Source organism: Chaetodon trifascialis, chromosome 1 (genome assembly GCF_039877785.1).
Source record: "Chaetodon trifascialis isolate fChaTrf1 chromosome 1, fChaTrf1.hap1, whole genome shotgun sequence".
NCBI classification, from domain to species: Eukaryota; Metazoa; Chordata; class Actinopteri; order Chaetodontiformes; family Chaetodontidae; genus Chaetodon; species Chaetodon trifascialis.
Window position 1 is genome coordinate 25,640,849 of NC_092056.1, and position 23,693 is coordinate 25,664,541.

At 40.8% G+C, this 23,693-nt stretch overlaps 1 protein-coding gene across 4 annotated transcripts in view; it reads left to right on the forward strand.

The window, feature by feature from the left end:
* The first annotated feature begins 8,834 nt into the window (after window positions 1–8,834).
* The window catches only part of LOC139348977 (A-kinase anchor protein 13), a 108,269-nt gene continuing 93,410 nt past the window's right edge, over window positions 8,835–23,693 (forward strand). For all 4 annotated transcript variants that reach the window (XM_070989455.1, XM_070989531.1, XM_070989616.1 and 1 more), the window contains exon 1: window positions 8,835–8,987. The gene's annotated coding sequence lies outside the window, so the exon portion shown is untranslated. The remainder of the gene's footprint in view (window positions 8,988–23,693) is intronic.

Sequence of the window (23,693 nt, forward strand, 5' to 3'; positions counted from 1 at the left end):
TGTCTTGCTAGAAACAGTTATGATCTTTCTGTCAGTTGAACTGATTAATCAATTAATTGTTTTAGCTAAGATGAAACTCCCCAATAGTGCTCAGTCTGTTTATCTAATACCTTCAAGTAGCTCTATTTTGAACAACTATAACATTGATATCAAGGTTATATTATACACCAGCAGTAATAATATAATATGTACTGGGGCCATTCTGTCCATGCATACTTTTACTTGTAATATCTTGAGAACATTTTGTTGCTTATCCTTTTGTACTCTCAGCGAAGTAATGTTGTCAGTGCAGCTAATGAGCTGTGACAGTGAAGTGTTTTCACACTGTGGTATTTCTACTTTTCCTTAAGTAAAATATTTAAATAATTCATCTAACACTGTTGACTGGCATCATCATCATCATCGTCGGATGCAATAACCTGAATCTACATCAGTAGCACACTCTGCAGCAGTGGTTCCTGACCTTTTTTGGCTTGCAACCCCTTAAAATGAGGTCTATCTGTGACCCCTCTGCACTGGTTGTGTCTACTGGTTGCGACAAATATAACCAAAGAGTGTTTTTTCCCCCTCGTATTATGCAAATCATTTACAGAAAGAAATAAAGGTAAAAGGGCTGAGATTCAAAAGAAAATAAGATTAGAGGAATGTCTGGTAAAATAAACATACTTTGATGTGGCAAAAGTGTGTATTTTCCTGCTTTCCTGTTCTAGTGATCATCTTGTAACATTTCAGATTTGTCTTGCTATCCCATGTGTGAGGTCCCAACTCTCTCAGGTTGGAAAGTGAGACAATTAAAAATTAATATAAATTGATCATTTGATCCAACTAAGTCAAACTCTTTCTTCACGATCACAGATGTTCCCTTTATACTTGTGTACCTCTCCATTAATGCATGTTAAAGTTTCACTATTTAACGTTTCCAGTGCAAAGAATTCCATGGAGAAGACTACAGAGTGTGGCAGGTTGCTCCCTACATTATACTATATGCTGCATCATGGGGTCATTTTAGTTCACTATGTATATTAAATATGATAATTGTCACTATATGGACACCACTATAAAATGGTATTGACATCAGTGGACAGCATTGATAAATAGCGAATGATTTTGGCCCATTAAAACAAATTCATCATTGTTACAGCAGCAAGTCTGCCAACTCATCCACCCCCACCAGGGGACATGGTACGGCCTGCTATGGGACATCATTATAGAGAGTAGATGTCTTGCATAGAGGCAAAGCTCTCTAATCCGAAGGCCAGATAATTCGAGTGCAAAGAGGATTAGCTCCACCCCAGCAGAGCCATTGGCTAAATTTAGCCCCCATACTCTCTGTCTTCACCAGTCTTCATTTAACCCCTCCTCCAAGCCCCGCCTTTGACAGCCTTTACCCCTCCATCCAGACACACTGTCCACCAATCACACGCTCATACATTCATCATTGACATTTTTGGACCTCTCCAGATGAATAATCCAGCATGTAGGCCCAACAGTCAGGCCCACATCCTGTTACTATTAATGATAAAGAGTGAAATCACACACGATCACTTAGATGTTGACTTTTCCTAGGATGGAAAGTTAGCATTTGGCTGCGGACATATTCGCCCTGATGTCCCTGCCCTTCATCTTCAGAGCTTTGTCCTCTGGCGAACACATTGGGATTACGGTTAATGGTGCCTGCTAGGCCTGCCTCAGGAGGTGGGGCCTAGCCCTGCACAATCCCTGCAATGGTGAGCAAGCTGCATCGCAGAGATGCCTCATGCAAACATCCAGCAAATTAATAGCGTCCGAGGGGAGGATTCTGGGAAAAAGTGATAAAAAGCATCTCTCTGTGTCCCTTTTCTTAACTTGAAACTGCACTGCATGCTGTTTAACTTCATTATTTTAATGTGCTGAACTCCACGAGGAGCCTGGGGTCGTATAAATGAGAGTTTCCTCTGACCCCTGACATCGTTGCAATTAGCTGCTTGCTGTTGATCGGGGATTTACATCTTATTCTACAGTCAGTGAAATGTACTGTAATGTAATGTGGGCTGTACTGTCTTGGGTTCAGGAAATTATTTACTTTTCTCTTCTTTTCTTGTCTAACATGAACACTGAGGAGGTGCTGTTCATCTGAAATATTGCTTTTAAGTCACTAAGGGTTTCTGTATCACCTACTCAAGTTTCAGTTGTCTGTCCCTTTTGAAGTCTTCTGTATGTGGGCATGAAATAACTTTAAGATAAGAAGGCAGAGAAGAGCTGAACTGGAGTCTGTTTTTTAGCGTGGATCGTTTTGGGGCATCATTGTGGATCAGGGCTAACGCAAGTCCTGGAACCCTCCTGGAAGTTTTGTTGAGGCCAATTTTTGCTCATTTTTGTCCATCTGTTTGATGTGCATTGTTAAAAATGTCAAATATAATTCAAATGATAGCACCTTTTAGAGTAAATGATTTACTCAATGACATTGTAGAGATGCTAGTTATCATGATGATTACGTGTTAGGAGCAATAAATCAGGTTTCTCTGTTTATTTTGCAGAGTATCTTTTGAATTTTTCTTGTGAAGTCGCTCTGCCTTCAATCCTCCTGTTTGCTCCTAATTAAAGAGGAGAGATCTGAGGGAGTTAATCTGCTGGGCTTTAGTGAATGGAGGTAGGAGGTGTGGTGGGTGGCAGCGTGGACCTCCCTAGATCCCTCTCATTTGGTTGGATACACCAGCTCAGCTTAAGTCACCTGACCTGGTCTCTGGCGTGCATCCCGGACTGCATGCATGGACATATACATGCGTAAGTACAGGTAGACTTAGACAAGGACACATGCAGCTAAACTTTGACCTAAAATCAGGCCTTGTGAGTCAACAGCAAGGACAAAATTCAGTCATAGCTTTAGTGCATTGAAGATAATTTGATCGTTCCATTCTTCTGTCTGAAAATGTTCATTGTTAAAATTCTGCATGATTTGTGAAACACTCACTCACACACACAGTTTGTGTGACAGTGATTTGTATTGTGGTGTGTTTAGACTCCACAAAGACAGTAAATCCCAGCTGATGGGATCAACTGGATTTACTGACCTGCAGTACCACAGACACTGACATCTTGTGGACATGACAGGGACTGAAATTATTCATGAACGCTGATAATTACAAAGACCTTGATTCATGTCATACAGGTCTGAACTGTGACCTTTCACTGACACTTAAAGGTCTCTCTTTGTCCCTACCTGTAAATGATTTTACTTTATGTTTCTTTAAACAGTTACTGTAATTTTTAATATAACAGTTTTCAGCAAATAGCTTGGTAATAAAATCTTAAAGCTGCACCATACCTCACCTTGATGCTGATATTCCAATACACTGCCAGTTTATAGTTTATAATCATGGATATGTGCATCTAATGAGAGGGCAAATGCTAAGCAGGTTCCAGATCAGTCTGAACATTTTTTTTTTATTGTTATTATTGTCAGCAAATCCCATAAAAACACCAAAACCAATGGCATCTTGATATTTACGACTCCTCTACCTTCAGCTCAGCTCAGCTCAGATCTTTATTGTCCCCCAAGGGGACTTTTGATTAACAGTAGAGGGCAAAAAACACAAGCCCACTGGTTCAAAGTGAGGGCAAAACTACAAATGTGTAGTTAAAAAGGTTTAGTAATTTCCTGAAACAGCTGGGCACTGTAGTGTTTTACAAATGTTACTTGAACAGGAGTAAATTGTGTATTTTGGGGGGTCTATTTTCAGGAGCAGATTGCTACAGTGAGCCTGTATGTGGAATTGTCTTAGAATTAAGTGTTCATGCTTATTGTAATGAAGGAACATGTCACCAAGTGCAAGAGTGTGATTCACTGCTGTATTTTTAAGCATTTTTGGACAGCAATGGAGCTCTAAGGCACAGAGGAATAAGATGTATCAGGCTTTGGCTGCACAGGAACAGCTTGTTAGTAGGATCAGTTCTTTGTTGGTTTTGGTGTTTTCATGGGATTTGTTAGCAATTAAACAAAAAGTATCCTTTAACAGAAGTACACACATTGGTTGTGTGATGGCAATGCTGGATGTTCCCCAATCCAACCAGCTGAATGACAGCAGCATGACTGGGATGCTGTTAGCTGTGCAATTATACCACACAGCACCAAGATAATTCTGAGATACATTTGATGCTCTGAGACAATTTTACAAGCCGAGATGAAAAAAAAAGAAGGAACTACTGGAGAATAACACACCCAGTCAATTTAAAGCTGACAGGTACAGAAAATTTGTATCAAATATCCCGAGAATTGTTGTATCTGTAGGGTTAGCATGTAAAAAGCTCTGCTAAAACAAACTGTGGGTGGCAGTTGAGTGAACTGGGTTGCCAAGAAAACAGACAGCTTCAACCCAGAGGAAGCTTTCAGCAATCTTTTTGATCTTTATGATGTCGGAACTTTTTATAGTGAACGTGTGTCAAGTTTGCTAAAATAACAATGATCAGAAACTTTAAAGCAAAAACAGTCAGACAGATCAGATCATTTTTTGAAGATGCGAGTCAAATATTTACATGCAGAGATTTTTAGCTATACCTTTGATATGTTTCTAAAATAGATGGTTTCACTTAACGTAAAGCTGCTTAACCAATATTTTATGCCAACGATGGATCACATCACTATGTGTAACATGAGGTTATTTATTAATTATTAATGTTCATTATTAATTTTATTGATTATTATTATTATAATTAATTATCACCCAAATTTGCAGTTTCTCTGTGTTTTACTGTCTTTTAGCTGCCTGCAGCTTTACTGTTTTGGTTCAGCCTCTTGAATTTCATCAACCTTGTGTCCAGCTACAGCAGACAGCTGTTTTCACCAATAAACCTGATAACCCACAATACACTACCTCGCAAAGCATGAAATGACAGACTGACGAAGTGAGTGATCAGCTGCTGAACAGTCATACCTTTAGAAGCTAAAGGGTCAGAAAAGAGTGACTGCTGGACACAAGTCCAAATGAATCCAAACTTAAACGGCACCCAAGTTATTGCAGAATGTTGTATACTGGCAACTGAGCTTGCAGTTTATTTACAAATGTTACATGATTTGGGTATTGAAGTTTTAACATTTTCGAGCATTTCTCACTCACTGTCATTTGGGAATGCAGAAGTTTCCCAGTGCAGCTTTAACTGAAGGAAAAACAACAAAATCCTCGCGGCCCAGACTGAGTGAGACAAAATGTGGACAGTGCTGTGGAGTGTAAGAAGCTTTGCACTGGATTGTGAGACAGTGTATGCAGTACTCTGAAAGCACTTCATCCAAATGATATGCCTCTCGCTCCTTCTCTGTCTCTCTCCCTTCTCCCTCCTCTTGCAACTAGTGTGTTTTTGTCTCTCTATCCAAGTGTTTACTCTGGCTGGGGCTTTTCAGTCCTATCTTTTCCATCCTTTTCCATCCAAGTCCTCCAACTTACAAAACCTCCTTTTATTGCAGCACAAAGACAGCTATGTACTTCTTTGTGTCATGCTTGTTTCCCCATCTCGCTCATGTTCTGGCAGTCTGCAGACCGCCCTGCTTCAACATTCGCCCCACGTCCCTCCAGTCCTCCTTCAGACTGCAATAATGTGTCTAAGTGCAGCTCAGCATGGCGGTGAATGGGGACTCTTTTCAATACTGCCTGCCATTTATCTAACCCTCAGCTGGTTACAGGTGGAGGAGAGACACAAAGCTCCGAGCTCAGATGCTCATGATGGGAGGAAGGACCGGCTGCCTGCTGAGCCTCTGAAAAAACCTTTCTGTGGTTCATTTTCACATATGGTGATGGAAAACCTGGTGTATTTGTAACATTGTGCGCATGTGTTTGATGAGGTGCCAGATACCAGCTTGTTTTGCAGAAAGTTGAGCTTTAAATACAGTTTTCTGTATAGTACATATTTGTAGCTTTGGCTGCAATACGATGTGAGTGCAAGTCCCAGTAAAATATCACAATACCAGTTTTGAAAGAAAACAAAAGATCAACTCATGAAAAGCATTAAATATTGTGTCATTTCTAGGTTCCAATATGTATATGTGTAATTTAGTCAGCCAATGACGTAACAGCTTTTATTCTTTTCAAAATCATCAGCTTTTCTGTTTGCAGAAAAATGAAAACGCAACAGCCACCGTTCATCAGCTCTGCAGAAATTCCATTCTGCTATGAAAAAAATCTGATATTTATTTTATACTCTCAACTCTCTTCTATCCATCAGGCTTAAAGTAAGTCTCTATGTTCTGTCTGCTGCAGCTGAAGACACACCATGGCAGAATTCAGGGTATTTATTGTACTTTCCTCTTTCTGGCAGCAGGCATTTATTTGGAAAAGCTAGCAGACACTAGTGCGATTCATCAGCAGTTCATCAACAGTTATGATCCATAACAGCAGATAAGCAATGCTGAGAGTGGAGCGAGACAGACTCAAACCTCAGCTCTGAGTTGGCATCCAAGATTAGAAAGATGACTCTGATAGGTCAGTCTGCTCCAGCCATCAATGACTGACTCATAAAATGATCAAAATACATTAGTAAAAATCTTTTAAGATGTGCAGTAATCAATACTCCCTCTCTCCCTCCCAGGGGCCATTCTGACAGTGGGCTCATCCTGGATGTGTGGGCTCACATGCTCGCCAAGCTCAGTTGAAAACCACTGGACGTTTTTATTTTTTGTAGCCACATAATAAAAGCTCTGTTCGACTCATGTCTCTCAAAAAATGCCAAAAACGGTGGTGCAATGACATTATTTTAAACACGTTCCGGTCTTGTCTGTGATCCATCCATCCATATGCGATATTTTTTTTTACAAGCTATAATGAATTTTATTGATTTCTGAAGGAAAACAATGGAAGGCACAAACAACTAAAGCGAGGGAATGAATCCCCCCTACTTTGCTCTCATACTACCCTTATGCATAAAAACCTGATGAAAAGTAAGGTTATTCTAAACACTGCTTCCTTTGTAAGTGTGAATGTCTCATCTTTGTACAATTTACTTCTGTCTACTTTGGGCATAGCACATTTCACACTCATCAGCTGCTGAGGATTAGAGGCATTTCAAGGCTAGACATGCTTATCACAGGTAGGGAATCATTTGTGAATATATGGATACCGTTTCAGTCAAGCACACTGCACGGCTTGTTTTGTTGAGAGGTAAAACAGTTCTCTGTTTGAGTCCGCTTTTCAAATATTGTATGGCTCTGTGTGAGGAAGAGTGAGGAGTGTAAACTGTAGCTGTCAGATGAGGATTTATACAAGACATCCACTTCTTCCTTTGGAGATGCATTACACCTTTCATCAGTTCATTACTACTTAACAAAAATATCCTCTATCACCATTTCAATACTAAGCAACAAATGCCTCACGAGACTTTGGGTACCTTTACTTCAAACCACTTCTGGATCTGTAGTGAGTGTCCCTGATTTTATTGCAGAAGGCCTTCTGAGCCAGTAGAGGGCAGTTCAAACCACAAGAGTTTTTATCTCCTGTGCCGAAAAGGTGATAGGTACAACATGCATTCACGACGAGACAGCAGTGGAACCTCCCTATAGAGCATCACCAACACAGGACCACTGGACAATTCAAGTATATGTGACTCACACTGTAATGACAGTTGGTTAGAGTTTGACCACTTAGCCCGAAACATTGACTTGGTACTTTAATAACCTGAAAAAGAAAGAAAGAAAGAAAGAAAGAAAGAAAGAAAGAAAGAAAGAAAGAAAGAAAGAAAGAAAGAAAGAAAAGACAGCCTGTTCCTACAGATTCATAGAATGTGTCTGCTGTAATCAGTGACCTTGTCAAACTGTATGGCAAGCAATCACGGTGGTATTTCATGATATTCAGTCACCGTGTCTGTACTGAATAGTGGATTTAGTGACCTTACAAGTTAATGCATTTCAATCCTGAAATAGTATCGCTGCATGCCTAACATTCTCATAGGATGTATAGTTGACCTTACAATATGGCAGTTGCATTGGTGGAGTCTGAGCAGTACATCAAGGTGATAATAGTTCAATAAAACTACAAGTAAAAGTGAACATATTGTTCAGTGACACTTAATACTTCCTATCTTCACTTATTTCTGGAAACATGGTAAAACCTCTGTTAATGTACAGAAATTGGTAATTAGCTATTTTGTGGCTTTGACCTTTGCCTTCAAAATAAAAGCAAAGTTTGACAGACACCGGTTAGCTACAGCTGGTTAAGAGGTCTACTTTGCTAGCTACAAACAAACAAACAAGAATGGACGAATGAATGAATACATAAACAACCTAGGAGGCAAAACAGAATGAACTTGCCCAGAACAAAATATTTATTTATTTATTTATTTATTTAGTTGTTGACCTACAGCAACACAGGTAGAAAATGAATAAACATACAGAATAAAAATGAAAACAAGAATAAGGAAAGACGTCCAGAAGTCTGAACAAAGAAGGTTTGAAAAGATTTTTTTTTCTAATAATTTTCCCTCCTTTTTTTTAGTTCAAGAATATAATGTTACCCAGTGCCTTGCATTAGTCAGCTTCCTGAGGATGAAGATCGTTTACAGTTTGTCCTTTTATTATGAAAAACCCACACAGGATGATGATGATAATACGTTTTTGCTAGCTTCATCTTGCTCCGAGGAGCGAACGCGACACTTTCACCTTATCTTGAACAAGCGTACTACTTTACTTCAAGTCTCTTTCAAAAAATTGTTAAAGAAATCACTGCGGTTGGTTTGGCCTCCCTGGAAACGTACTTGTAGTGAGACTCTGAACTCCTTAAACAAACCCAATGCAAATAAGGCTTGAAACGTCCTCCCGCAGACTCCTCCTCTCATGGAGTTGTCCTGGGAAACACTAACAACTGGAAGAAAAGTGTGTCCTGTTGGTAAGCGGACTCTCATCCACTGCACACCGCTAACTTCTGAACATATCGGCCCAGCTCCAGGCACTGGCAGCCCATCCAGGAGGATTATTATGCGTCCAAAAGCTGCTGCTGCTGCTTCCTCACTCTGTGCTTCATCAGCTTGAGGTAAGAGCAGTCATTTATGTGTTAACTGCAGGCTGGTGTGAACACACCGCGGCGGGTCTGCGCTTCTCTCGGTGGCGTTTTTACATGGAGAGAAGTAGTTCAATGGCTGCTGGACGCTGGGCTTTAACTTGTTGCTTGGTAGCCATGACATCCTCATTCACAGCCTGCGGGGCCAATGTGGGAACTTCTCACGTTTCTGTGAACTCAGCGACACGACAGAGCCACAGTAATGTGAAATGATACGATACAAAAGCAATGCAGGAGATTCACAAAAGCATGCTAACATGAGTACACACTTGTCCGTTGACGCTAAGTGAAGGCCATTAAGGAATATTAGTATTCAACGTTAGCTTAGTGCATCCAGAAAGGCAGCTCGCTTGATTAAAGGCGATATTAACATGTATAGGACATTTATGGACAAATAACCCCTTAATACTCATATATGCTTGCACACATTCACTTTTGGGCAAATCATGTGATTTTGAGCCACTTTTCATGCTGATGAAGTCAAACTAAGGTAAAAATTTTAAGCTTTAATCCTCAAGTGATTCTGGCAGAGACCTGACTTAATTGCATTGCATAATTAATCAGTACAGCTCCACGTTTGGTTCAAAATCCCTTTGTATAATTATAGTGATGGATAAATGATAAATACTGATAAACTGCCCTGTCTTAACTGTGCATCTTGGAAACCTTCCAGTAACTTCCAGTAAGCTCATTAAAATCATGATAAAGTCACTGCTTGGCAGCACGGTCACACTTCAGATCTCCATGGGGCTCCTTCTTTTTTTCATCAAGGAAGTTCAACTGCACAAGCTTTATTTATCATGCTAGTGGGAGGATCTGCACACATGTGAAGAAAACAGTTCCCTACTAATTCATTTACACTCGCTTGACCTCACCCACTTAAACGCGTTCAAAGGGCCAGGCGCATAAACATGGCCGCCCTCTGGTTTCCCATGTTGTAACACACCCATAGCTCAGAGGTCACATCTTCTTCAGGATTGCGTGGACCGTATCCTGCTCAGTCAGAAGTTGTGCAGTCTGCTCTGGTGAAGATGCTCAGCGGCTAGTTTAAACGGGGGCGCTGCTTTACCTGGTTTACCTTCACCTGCTCCTTGGATCCCACACCAGTGTCTCATCTTAAATGATCCTCCGTTTTAACCAGTAATCTGAGAAAAGTAGCAGAAAACTAGCAGAATGTGAAGGAGCACCTGGAAGGATTCGAGGATCCAGAGCCTGTTTTATTACCTCCTACCTCACAGAAAAGTCTCTTTTTAGTCAGAGATTGTGGATTACAAAGACTTTACACAGTTGTTAACACTCCTCCAACATCGTGGCGGGACCATCGTGCGCACTGGTTTGGGCTCATTTCATGGCTGTTTCTCTCGCTGTCATTGCACAGACTTCTTACAGTCAGGGTCAACTGAATATCTGACTCTGCGTCTCCATGCGGATGCTTTTCATTGTGGCATTGGCCTGTAAATCATAGTCACTGCCTTTAAATGTTGGTACTCACCATCCTCAGATCTGATCTGAGGAAACGCTGTGTTTCTGACTCCTTCCTCAAGCTTCCCAAGGGTGTGTCTGATTTACAGTAACACTTCAGATACTTTGCTAATTTTTAACTTTTATATCCTAAAGGAAATTTCTTTAAGCTTCACACAAACACACAGTCCCAAACTGGGAACTCCCCAATACAGCTGCAGTGGTCTACTGGTGGCAGCTACAGAGCAGGACCACCGGAGGCTGCTGCTTTTCGCCTGTTGGTCATTTGTAGACATCCTTGGATTTGAACCACCAATCACCCAGCTCATTAACCATCATTTGCCACATTTTGACTCTGCCCTTTACTGCCATAATGCAGTATACTTGTCTGCGTGTCTAATTTGGACACTAAAGGTAATAAATCTCAAAAATGTCTACTGCTCAAGACGTCAGCATTAAATGAAAAAAAAAAAAAAAAAAAAAAAAAAAATCACAGTGCAGTGTATTAAATGGACATGTGACAGGTTTAGTTTTGAAATGCTAAAATTCAAAATCAATCTTTTTAAGATCAGGGCCATCACATTTTCAGAGTATGTAGGTGTAATTTTTTAATCACTGGATATCTAGAATGACACTCAATCTGCAAAGAAAGATGAAAGTAAGATTTTCTCAATTACAGTTTGGACTGTCAGGGGAGAGGGGATACACGACACTTCCATTAAACAAATGCTCATTTGTCGACGCTGTTTGTCTCTTCCAACAAACTTTGGGTTCACTTGTGCGGCCGTCCCAGCCAGAAATGTGTATTTAGCTCCAGTACAAGAGACAAATGAAAGAGGAGTCGGCCTCCCATTTAGAGTACTGTAAATTACCATGAGGATTCTGCTGGCTCCAAGCTGAACCCAGCCAATTTCTCATCTTCACAAACCCCCTAATTTAATGATGATGGAGGATATGCACAGTGTCAGCCATGTAATTACACTGTATTTAGTATAGAATGGAAGCATTAGGGGAAGTCTTACAGGTACGAGATCATGATGCAGTGCTGTCTCGTGGATGGGTTTTGTATGCCTGGGAGGGCGACTGCTGAATTCCCTGCTGATATTCACAATAAAGCCTTGACTTTGTTTTTGTTAAGACTGGAATCGCTGGAATCCTCTCAGCACGCCAAACAGCAGCCACACTCACCGTTCCAAAACAGCAGCCATGTCTGCAGCTTGTGCAAGTGTTGTGCCCTGGAGTAGTGTCTCTTTCCTCCAGGGACTTATCGGCCAGACTTTGTCGTTAATTGTTACTATGCCTGTGGTGCCAGCACATCTTTCTACAAAGAAATGTTAAAAACTTTGCCAGTCTGGACTTGTGTGTCTGTTCTGCTTCCAAATCTCTAATGTCCAAATGTGCAGCAGGTAGATATGATGGTGGATCGAAAGGCCATCCTGCTACCAACGGGAGGGAGGGGTGTGATGTGAAATTTTAGGACAATAATACAGATACAGTTCCTGAGTTGTAGCACCAATACCAGCACAATGCCATGCAAGAATTTAACCTGAGTAAAATTGTCAAAATGTTGATTTAAATCAAATTTCTGACGCATTTTTTGGTTGATACCAAAAAGGTATATGTGTGTACATTATTGTGCTGTACACTGACCATGACACATTATTGTTTACATCTGCATTCTAGTTGTTCAGATTGTACTAATACATAAAGTGTAAGGTCTAATGATGATGATGATGATGTGCTCATCAAGTGGTCTGTAGACTTGCCTTTTATTGTGGTGTGTAAGTACTAGAAATAAAGGATATATGTATAAATGGATAGAAATAAACCTTTGTATGCTGACCAGCGGGAATCAAATGCAAAACAAACAGAAGGCAGGGGGCTCAGATCCAACCATGCAAATAGATGCTTGCAAAAACTGGATTGTCAGGATGGATGGGGTACAAAGCAGCTGGGGTATTTGCTGTTGGGCTCAAAGCTATCTGGAGGAAGTCTTCTCCTGTATACATACTGAAGTCAGATTATGCCATGTGATATGTATACAGGGAATATTTCCTACCTGTGAATGTAATCCTGTCATGGTACGTGTAATACGAGGTATATAGAAGGCCACTGAGCCTCTGTCTGCGCACTCAGGGGTCTCTGTGCTGAGCAGTGAAACAAACCTGAAGTTAGTTCCTTTTTTTTTGTGGTCCATAAAGGTGTGTCGAGATAGCCGCACTGCAGGAGTCTGCACTCCATGTACCTCAGCTGAATCTCTGTAGTTTTAGTATTGATTGTGTTTGAGTCACACATATAGGCCATTTTCCTCAAACACACACTTAAAGCAAAATTTGAGAAATCCAGCAGGTTGTTTGACTGATTTTACTGTCATGTGGAAGACATTTTCAGACTCCCCAAACACCAAGACTCCTCCTTGCTGATAAGAAATGCAGTCTGTCTGGTGCACAGTGCATATTAAAAATGTTATGCCTTCATTAGATAGCAATAGTGGAGAGAAGGAAATTGAGAGATGCCACAAAAGTCCCCAGCCAAATTCAAACCTGGGACATTGCGCTTCATAGTCAGCATCTAAACCTTAAAGACATAGAGGTGCCGCAATACAGAACATTTATAACCTGACACATTCCTACAACCAAAGAAAAGAAGCCAGTTGGAAGAGATGTAAAAGTAATTAGGTACAAGTACTCAAGAGCCACAAGACACTTGTACTTTACTTGAGTATTTCTTTACACTGCTACTCTGCTAGATTTCTGAGGGAATAATTTATGTTTGGCTCCGCTACGTTTATATAACAGCTTATACAATTAGATGCATTAAGATAGATTAAAATAGGCACTATAGAAAGCTGTTAACTGAGCACTAACTCGACCAGCTGCAATTAAAGTACTGTTTACATGTTAATGCCCTGACAGGGACCATTCCTCATAATGAGTCCTCTCTCTTTTGATACTGTAATTATGTTAGGCTGCTAATTAAGGCTGTGACTAACAATTACTTTTGTTATTGATTAATCTGCCTATTATTTCCTCTATTAATAGATTTAATTGTTTAATCTATTAAAATAGTAAAACATGCTCATCACATTGTCATACAGTCCGAGATGACTTTGTCACATGTCTTGATTTGCCCAACTAGCCCCTACTAGAAAACCCCAGAAATATTCAATTTACTGCTACATAAGAGGAAGAAAAGCACTAAATTCTCACATCTGAATACCCTGAACAATCTTTTTTCAAGTTTCATGCTTGAAAAATGACTTAATTAATCAATTATCAAAATCGCTGCAGATTATTTTTCTGTCAATGGACCAATTCAGTGCTCAGCTAATTGTTGCAGCTTTATGGCTGATTATTTTGCACTTACCGAAATGGCAATTTGAGTGGAGGACTTAAACTTGTAACGGAGTGTTCTTAGAGTTTGGCATTGCTGCTTTTACTAAAGTAAATGATCTGAATGCTTTTCCACCACTGGCCCCTTTGAGTTTCCCTATAATTAAAGGGTTGAGGTTGAGCAACTGTTTCAATGCTGTTTCATGGATTTTTACATCAACATTGGCCTTGACCCTTCCTCTAACACTCTCACTACAGCTGATTATTTTGTCTGATTGATTGATTAGGAGATAGGAGAAGTGTGTATCTGCACATGCTCTGCATCACGTTTAATAGGGGCACTGTCTGTTTGGAAGACAGACCCAGGAGAGCTGTAGTTGCACCATTGCAGTTGCAGCAGACACCTGACCTGTGGCCCTCAGGCTCCGCCTCTCGCCTCTGACATCAGGGCTTTGATCTGCCTACTGTGTGTGTTAGCACAAAGCCATATTTAGCTCAGAGTAATCAGTGTGGTGAGAGCCTGCATGCCCGCCGCTGAGGATACCTGCAGAATATATACACACCTGCTCGCTCTGATGGACTTAAAATGAATTTAATGTGCACCTGATAGTCTGCTCACAGCCATCATCAACACACAGACTGTGGGTAAGTTTTCCATTGATGCCTTGGTGTGCCGCTTCGTTAGCTGAGCTTTAAAAGTTGCCCTGTTGTTTAAGGTGACAGGAGTTGGAAGACGAATTCAACAAGCAGTTTTTATGCTGTAGAAAAAAACACTATTTTATATGAAGTTGCACTTTGATTCTGAATGTTGTACCGGTGTCTTTGTTTTGATAGTATTCTCCAGGGCAAAGTTTGACTGTGGTGTACCTCCTGTGCCTAGCAATGTCTGTCTCAGTGATAAAGCGCAGTGCTATTGATAAGATGTGTGACCAATGAGTGCACTGTTAATTACAGATGGACCCTGTTTATGGGAAATTACGTATTTTATGTCTGCACAGACGTTTCCTTGAAAGACAGTTATTTGTTAAAGCTTTGAATTTAGCCGACTACTGTACATAAAACTCCTGCTATGATTAGTATGAAAAGCTGATATCTCCCTGAAAGGATAGAATATGGAGGCTCATTTCATTTTCAAATGATTTAAGTTGAACACACAAACACAAAAAAAAATCCCTCAGAAGCTAAAAAGAAATGATCCACTTTTTGGATATAGCTTTCTCACTGAGACACGTTCTCTCAATACGGAGTCTCTTCCACTTTACTCACAGTTCTTTTAAGGTGGGCTCGGTGTTTCTGCTTTCTTCTCCCCCCTGACTTTCTCATTTTTGGTCACATGGTGTATGTTGTGCATGAAGAAGCTGTGATTGGTCACGTGTAACAGGTGGTACCAGACCAGGGACAGTAACTCATAATGTGTATGATGATACAGTACATCGTACAGTACATTCAAAATTCAAGTCATTCAAAAATGTCTCAAGCCCAAATTGCGATAATCCTGATGATGATTGTTTAGAAAGCTCCATCACAGCCACAAAAGACTTCATACTCCAGTTTTCTCAGGCTGTGCATGGCTGATTTCCATGTGTGTTTGGTGTAGTGTCCCTTTAAAAAATCTGGATCGCGTGCCAGCAGTGCATACATGATAAGACTGGAGCTTGCATTCAGTGTTTTAGCTGCAGAGGTGGACAACTTAAGAAAATATTTAGATCACAAGTATTTATCTCAATTAGAAATCCACCCATTCGTTCATTTCATGTGGGAGAAGTAGAGCATTCTTGTGGGCTTAGATGCCTGTTATACAGACAGGGAACCAGCGGGGGAAGTGAGCAATTCAACACGTTACTGGGAGTTAAGTTCCCGAAACCACCACGGTGCTTTTAGCGTCACACTTCTTCTTCAAAACTGGCCATTTTTGAAAATGGGTTGACATGAATCATGCGGTTGTAATGCTTTGGACACACAAACACATGCATATTTGTGGGCAATTTAGAGTTTCTGATTGACCAAACTTGCATGTCTTAGCCTCACATAGAAGGGATGGAGGTGACGTCGATGCTGTGAGATGCTGGTGCTAACAACAAAGCCAGCATGTGGCTGCTGTCAACGCTCTGGATGTCAATACTTATACTGTACATGTTGCATCGTTGCCCCATGCCCCACGTTTCAATTACAGTTGATTTGTTAATTGAAATGATGTAACCTCACAACACACTTCAGATGTTCCTGCAGCACGGGTAACGTTAATCTGATCAGGCCTGCTGTGAGACTGAGGTTTGCATTGTTCAGGATTCTCCAGGCTAAACCTCTTACCTCTCAAATGCGACTAACAGCCGCTTTCCTTTCCTAAAACTCTGATGTCTCCCCGTCTACCTTTGAGTTTTATTTGCTCCATGGCTCCTATTTTGTGTTCTTTTCAATGTCACTTTGTTATTTCACACTCCATGGTTGAATGAGTAAGTGCAGCGCGTTGACAGTTAAATGCCATATTCATCATTTTGAGAGATTTTCTCCCAGTGTCTGCTTCTGTAAATAAGTTGAAATCCACATTGCTCACCTAGCTATCACCCATCAGCATCCTGCGAGAAATTGAATTGCCAAGTGCAGCTGAATTCAAGTAGCAGAAATTGCCCTGTTGATTTTCTAATGTTGAACATTTACACAAGGTAAAAGTAAATGGCATGTTTGTCCTTTTGCAGGATTCTGGGCCATATTGAATTTTTCAGTGCAGCACATTTAATCAGAAAGCCAAGACACCTTTCAAACGTTCCTCCAAATATTAGCACAAGCCTGTTCTTTGTGAAGGGGTTACCATGCCTAAAACACACACTCATATTTGCTTAAAAGTGAAAACTTCAGTGTTTTGGGAAATACTCTTATTCCCCTTCTTGCCAATAGTTAGAGAAGAAGAATGATACTGCTCATGCGTCTGCACGCTAAGTCTAAAGTTAAGGCCTAGTGAAATCCATTTGAATCTTTCCAGATTCCATTTTATTTTTTCCCAAATTCTGTGTTTTCTGTTTTCATTTTTCAGTCTCTCTTCATGTGATGGATGAATAGAATGTCAGCAATTTAATAGGATAATCAAAATTTAATTGAATATCGATGAAGCTGATGTAACACTACGTTGCACAATTGACATCCGCCACATGCAGCTCAAATACTCTGGGTAAGTGGGTCTGATGGAGGCTAGATGGAGGCTACTCTCACATTCAGGCGAAGCTCCTGCTTGTTTACAGTGCTTGAGCAGAAACTGACATTGTAGTTTTTTTTTTTATTTTGTCACTGACAAAACAAGGAAACAAGTACAAGTTGTGTGTGTGTGTTCATTTGGTTTAGACGCTTTGAAAAAACACTCATAATGACAGTTTTTTTAAAGGTTTCTACAATATTCTGTATTTTACATTTGATTCTGTTTTTATTATCAAATTCCACGATTCCTTCTGTGTTTTCTGCATCCCGGTAACTGATCCTGACCAAGAAATAGTTTGCACATAACCCCCTGTAAAACAACAGATTTTAAAAATACCAAGGGAGCATCCCATGGTGTGGAAACAGAGGGGGAGGGGGTGGCATCAGACCTGGGGAGGAGCGTTGATCAAGGCACAGGCCCTGATTACAGGCCAGCCCCCAGTGTGCCTCACAAAAAGATAATACTATCTGGGCCCACAGGTATTTGGTTTCAGTGGAGAGGGTAATAACTGTCACCAAACACTGAGGAGACCTTTCATCCCCCGGCCTTGTGTTGTCAGCCAGCGTTTGTGTGCAGTTTCTGCATAGAGGCAGCTTTTGTGTGGCAGAGTGAGGTCACGTCACCAGGACGGCCTCATATCTGTCCATAGACACAATAGCTACGTTTGATTAAATCAAACAGCCGTGACTATCTAAACGGTAGTCAACATGGTGTGTCCGAGTTACTGCGTTGGCGTTGTTGAGGAGGTGACGTTGCCCTGACTAATTTAGCTGTGCCCCAGAGGAGCAGAACTGATAGTGAACCGTAAAAAGAGTTACACAAGGATTCAACAAACAGCAGACGCACTTTGCTCTCTGTGGAGTTTTGCGCTGCAGAAGAATACAGTCAGTGTACCACATGTTGTAGTGGTAAGCCAGTAACTAGTGGTTAACCAGGGGAGAAAGCATGAGAGGTTAAACAAACGTCAGAGTTAAACATCAAACCCAGCTGAGCCACACGGAGTCTCAATCCTCCTTCCGTGTACTGCATTTGAAGGCTGGGATTGCAAACGTTATACATTCACTGAGGAAACTAGGTGGTGAATTCTTCATGAATTTGACTGATATGGTCATCAAGAGTCTTGTGTGGAGTCAGACATTTTTAATGTTTGGAATGAAACTTTTATTTAGAACGAAAAGGCAAGCTAGCCTATCAGCCAAAAACATCTTTAGGTTCATAAAGTCTTTATTTCTACTGCAGATTTAAAAGGTGAATTCGATTTAATATCCATCAAGTGCTCCATCACTTCCAAACCTAATAAAATGTATGACATGGTAAAAACAGGTTGGTAATAAAATAATAAAAGGAAGTGAAGAGGAGCTAAGATGAAGAACTGTTGAACAGTTCAACATGAACTGTGTCTCTCACCAGGCTTAAAACCAGCATGAAAGCTCTTCCTGGCACGCTTATCTGACATTTGGTGGAGGTTTTTATCCAAAGCTCCTTACTGTACCATGAGGCCTTACAACTTAAGCAAGGGTGACCCAAGTGGGCATTGAACCCCTAAAGCTGCCGGTGTTTGTCAAAGGATCTCAGTGTCATTGCTCATCATTAGAAAACGAGCAGAATCCCATGTGGATTTTATGTCAAGACAAAGTGCCTCTCAGTGATGTTTTGCATGTTTGTCATTTCCATGTATCAGTGGAAAAATAGACCAAAATGGGCAGAAAGAGTAAAGTATCCTGGCCAGGTTGTCCTTGGCTAGTTTATGCTAGAAGGGGTACGCCAACATAGGTGAGGTAACCTTAGTCCAGCCCCTCTCTGAGACTTAAGTGCTGTCTCTGTTGTCATCATGGAGCCCCGGTGTTGGATGACACTTCAGGTCTATATTGGGCTTCTGTCTCTCTTGACTGGTGGCTGCAGCTCTATTTGCACAGCCAAATTCAAAAAGCTTCATGAAGAGCTGCCCCAGGTAACTGTTGTCCCCATAATACAAATCCGCATTGACATTCTTCTAGTTAATTAATGGCCAGTGAGAGGTTTCTGACCCAGAAAGACTGCAGTATGAAGCTCTGGGGAGGTAAAACACTGCTGTAAAGTTGTGCATTGCCATATGTACATTGAGTTCAAACGATGTGTCCTGTTTTATTTCGAGTGGCTGCACTGGATTCTGAGCAGCTGCTGGCTTCCACTTTCTGCTTTGGGCTTTATTAAGGAAAGATTTGATGAGCACTGTGCTTTTTTTCAGCAGCAAATGTTAAGCTTCACACCCAGGAGTTAGTTATTACAGGTCTAAGCTCCAGGTCTCTGCCTCTGCAGGAGAGGCGTGATAGTTGGTTGTGTGGAAAATGTTCAACAGTTGGGCATTTACAATGAGTAGAGAGTTAAGAAGACACGTCATCATACAAGTAGATGCAAATAAGTCTATTCAAGTACCATAACATTTAAAGCATGTTAACAGTCAGTCACGTATTCCATTAAGAACAATGAGGTGCAGTGTTGATCAGTTTATTTCCCAGTATTGATGCCGTTTTGTGATAAGGTTAGTAAGCAGCCATCAACCAAATTTCGGTATGATAATGACTCTTTAAATGGCTCTTTGCATTTTATGCCGTCAATGAACGCTTAGGTCACTGTTGTGGGTTGAGTTAGGTTAGCACCTTTACGTCATCCATGAAACCATGCTGTTTATTTCCTGAAGCATTTTGGTTTTGAAATACTCAAACAAGCAGCTGAAGAACCCTGACCTGCACCTACCATGTGCATTTGTTTTAACAATTTAAGCAGATGTGGCCTTTGGACAGGAGAACTCAGATGTCCCTACAGGAGGTCTCTGGGGGAGTTAGACAGACAGAAAAGATTATATTGATGTCATCATGGGCCTCTAATCACCCCTGATCTACCCAATGTGTATTGTTCCTACCACCAGTTCATTGTTCCTGCGCATGTTGTAATGTGATCAGATCTATAGTGAATTCTCTCTGATCTCTTTGATTTATTTTGAGGTACAGGCCTTCATACATTTTGGAAGGAGTAACCTGACCTATAATATAGGTTAATTAATAAACGTAATGTGATTCATTCTCGGAGTCTGACAAGAGGTAGAATTAGGCATCTCAACAGCATTTATTTGGCAAAAAACCAATATATGCAAAAGTACATGCGGCACGCAGCAGAGGGGGCTTTTGTGAAACAGGACAATCAGTTGAGCTTGTGTTGCCGTATGAAGTGTGATTAACGTTAGCTCTGGCTATGTGAGACTACACCAAAAGCCATGTGAAAAAACAGCATTCAAGATACTGCTCTGGTTATTTAATTGGATTCAAGTGAGGCTTAACATTCACACAGTTTCTCTTGAGTGTCCCCCAATATTGAATATGCCGACATTGCTCCAGTGTGCGGGTCTACAATAGATGCTACTTGCCACATTAGCCGTTGAACATGCTAATGCCAAATTCCACATGTTAACAAGCAAAATATACAGTTTGGCAAAATAGAAATGCTAAAACTTACAGTTTCCAAGTTTGACGTCGGTATCGATCCATCCTTCAGCTTTAGGTTTGAAGGGACTCCTGCTTTGCACTGGCCCCTCAGTGTTCTTGTTGTGGTTGTTGTGGAGACATTTCCATCAAGTTAATCCATTGGGTCTACACTTGCTCAGATGGTGGGAGTAGATGAAGCCATTTGTGTTGGTTCCTGCCGCCAGCAACAGAAATACAGGCGTGCTTTGCTCGTAATGTTACCTTCCACCTCTTTGTGTTACTGCAGTTGGCGTTATAGTGAGGAAAATAGTAATTAGTGGAAGTAATTCGGTACGAGGAGTGTGCGTGTAGCCCTCTACCTGCATGTTATGGCAGCCAGAGATAAGCACACTATTTTTATATATGCTAGAACTTTTATCACGATCATGACAGTATTGGAAAATCCATGATGTGGCAGAATGTGACACTGGTGACGGTAATGAAACAGGTATATCCACTCCTTCTGTCAATAGAACTTTTGTTTGTTGACTAGAAAACTCCACAGGGCACCTTTAAGTTTTGTCAGAGTGCAATCAGGTATATCAAAAAAGCACTTTATCCATATAACTAGACTGAGTGATGCTGTTCCTGTGGCTTACTGTATATCAGACCCAAACCAGTATGAAATTGACTGTGACATTTACCTTCATTGGATGCACCTCTCCCTGGGGGAGAATCATCCAATCATATATGCTGGCATGCTTTTGAGTCCACCAAGCACAAGGATCTCTCTCCTCAAGAGAAACCTTGTCACAGACCGATTTACAGACAAAGCTGCAGGGAAAGTGTGTTGACTAAGGTAACACACAGTAGTCATGGTCTGTCCTGTGCATGTGATCATGTTGCGGAATCCTCCGCTGATGATTGGGAAGGGTGTAGTCTGATTAATGAGTTGTGAAGCTAATCCTATTCATCCTCCCATTCATGCTACAGTCTCATGGCTATTATGGCTTATTCTGATGGGACCTCTGGAAGCCATATCAGGTCCATTCGCAACCCTGACTCTGCGTATCATCCCTCCTATCCTAGCATTGAGGGACCCTTTTGTCTCTTGATTTATTGGTCCATTTGTGACAACTGTGCACTTGAATCTGGCTGGTGTCCTGATTCTTTTTGGCCTTCCTGCTGCTGAGGAAGAAAATTCTGTTTTTAGCAGCGGTTCAAAGGCAGTTTCTGCCATAATGGAGACTCTAAGGAGCTCAGCTAAGGGCTGGTTGCACCCAGTGTTTTAGGTGGAGTTAATGGGTTGTGTAATCTCTGTAAGCAGGTGTCGGGTGGCCGTAGGGTGAGCTTAGGGGATGTCCTTTCTCAAGGTCCTTCTGTTACCAGAGAAGGAAACTTCATTGGGTTTGGATAGATGGTCTTTCCTTGAAATAAATGGATGATTTGCAGGTTTGTATTTACCCATCTTGTTTGAAGAAGCAAATCAGAATCTAAGAAATGCAAGTTTGATGGGATGATTTAGTGCAGATGTTGAGACAGTCACTGTCTGATGATGATGGGTTTTAATGAAAAGTTTGACTTATTCCTCTGTTAAAGGTTACCTCAATATTGGCCTCTGTTTAGTTTAATTTATTGTTTCATTAATTGGCTTTGTGAAAAACAAGAGAAGGGTGTAAACGTAGGATGTTTATATTTTGACAAAATAACTGGTAGAAGGGTTTCTAACGTCTTCAGTTTCACCGTTAACGGATACACCTGACATGTACACTGCAACATGACATTCAGGTATTATCCACAGCACTAAGATATCTTTGTTACAGTGCATTGCCTGGAACTTGTGTACCTCTGAGAAAATACTGCAGCTTTTTGTGAAACAGCAATGAGTGTATTGAATCTTGTCACTTCTGTGATTTCCATAACAGCAATTGTTAGAAATGACGTATACATGTAGCTGTTCTGGAAGTCCCCTTTGTACTCTCTTAATGATTATTGCTGCCCAAGAGGAACTGTTTGACCAGATGAACTGTCACACCCACATACCAACGATGGGGTTGAGAAAATAGATTCAAGGCAGTCTAGGGAACAGATATCAAACCCAAATTAAGGCCTGTTTTTGATGTTATCATAGAATCAAGTGACTATCTTGTGAAAGAGTCTCTTGTAGTGATGAACACAGAGACTTCACACAGCTTGTAGCCTCTTTTAGCTCATTGCTTAAGTTTGGTTTGATTTAGTGTTGAATCCCACCTCTCTCATCAACCCCCTGTATAACAGTTGGTATATGGTCCCAGCAAAAAAGGTTTGGATGACATGCAGCCTTCATACGCAGGACACGCCCTCTACTAGGAGTGCTACCGGGGCGCCCTATGTTAGCCTTAACTAATTTGTTAGCCACATTAGCTTGGTAAGGCTGTTTATTTATTTTCTTTCTAATCCCTAATATTGAAAATTTGATTAGTCATATACTAACGACCAATGCATCAGTAGTACCTGCAGTTTTTGAATTGAACTATAAACCAAAAGATAGATATAAACTTGTTTCTTGTTTATTCAGGAAAGTTGGTTTTAAAATAGTTTTGTGTTTATATAAAGTATTTTGTGAATTGTCCACAAAGCATTAACATTTCTGGCTAGACTGGCTAACTATCTTAGCTTGACAGTCACACTAAAGTGGAAGTTTTGGAAGTGTGTTGTAATGTTACAGGCCGCTCCATGAGTCCAAAGCAACCAGTGGAGAAGTTACACCCTGCGATAATGCAGTACACTGAATCAGCTTCCTTTACCTGTGACCTCCAACCCTGCATCATAGCTGAAAAAATTCTGAACACGGAGGGAATGAGGTGGACAACCACACAGTGACTCTGGTGGCTTGCTTTGAAATAGGCAATGGTTAAAGGTCATATAAGCTCATGTGTCCACCTGCACACTCACTGGAAATCTAATTCTCTATTAAATGGTTCAAATTTTAAGTGTAAGCATTGTTTCTCTGTTTAAAAATGACACAGGCTGTTGGCAAGCTGCACTGTTAAAGAATAATTAGACCCTTCATGTACTCTTTAATACCGACTCACTCTTTGACCAGATGAACTGTCACACCACTTATTCTGTTGGTTTGAGTGACTCAGCATTGCTTTTTGTAAACATTTCTGAAACAAAGCTATGCAGCAGAGAAATGTTTGCTGTGCTGCCCACCTCAATTTAAGCGATGTCAGATTATCAAAGTATTCTGATATCACACTTTTTTTTAGGACAC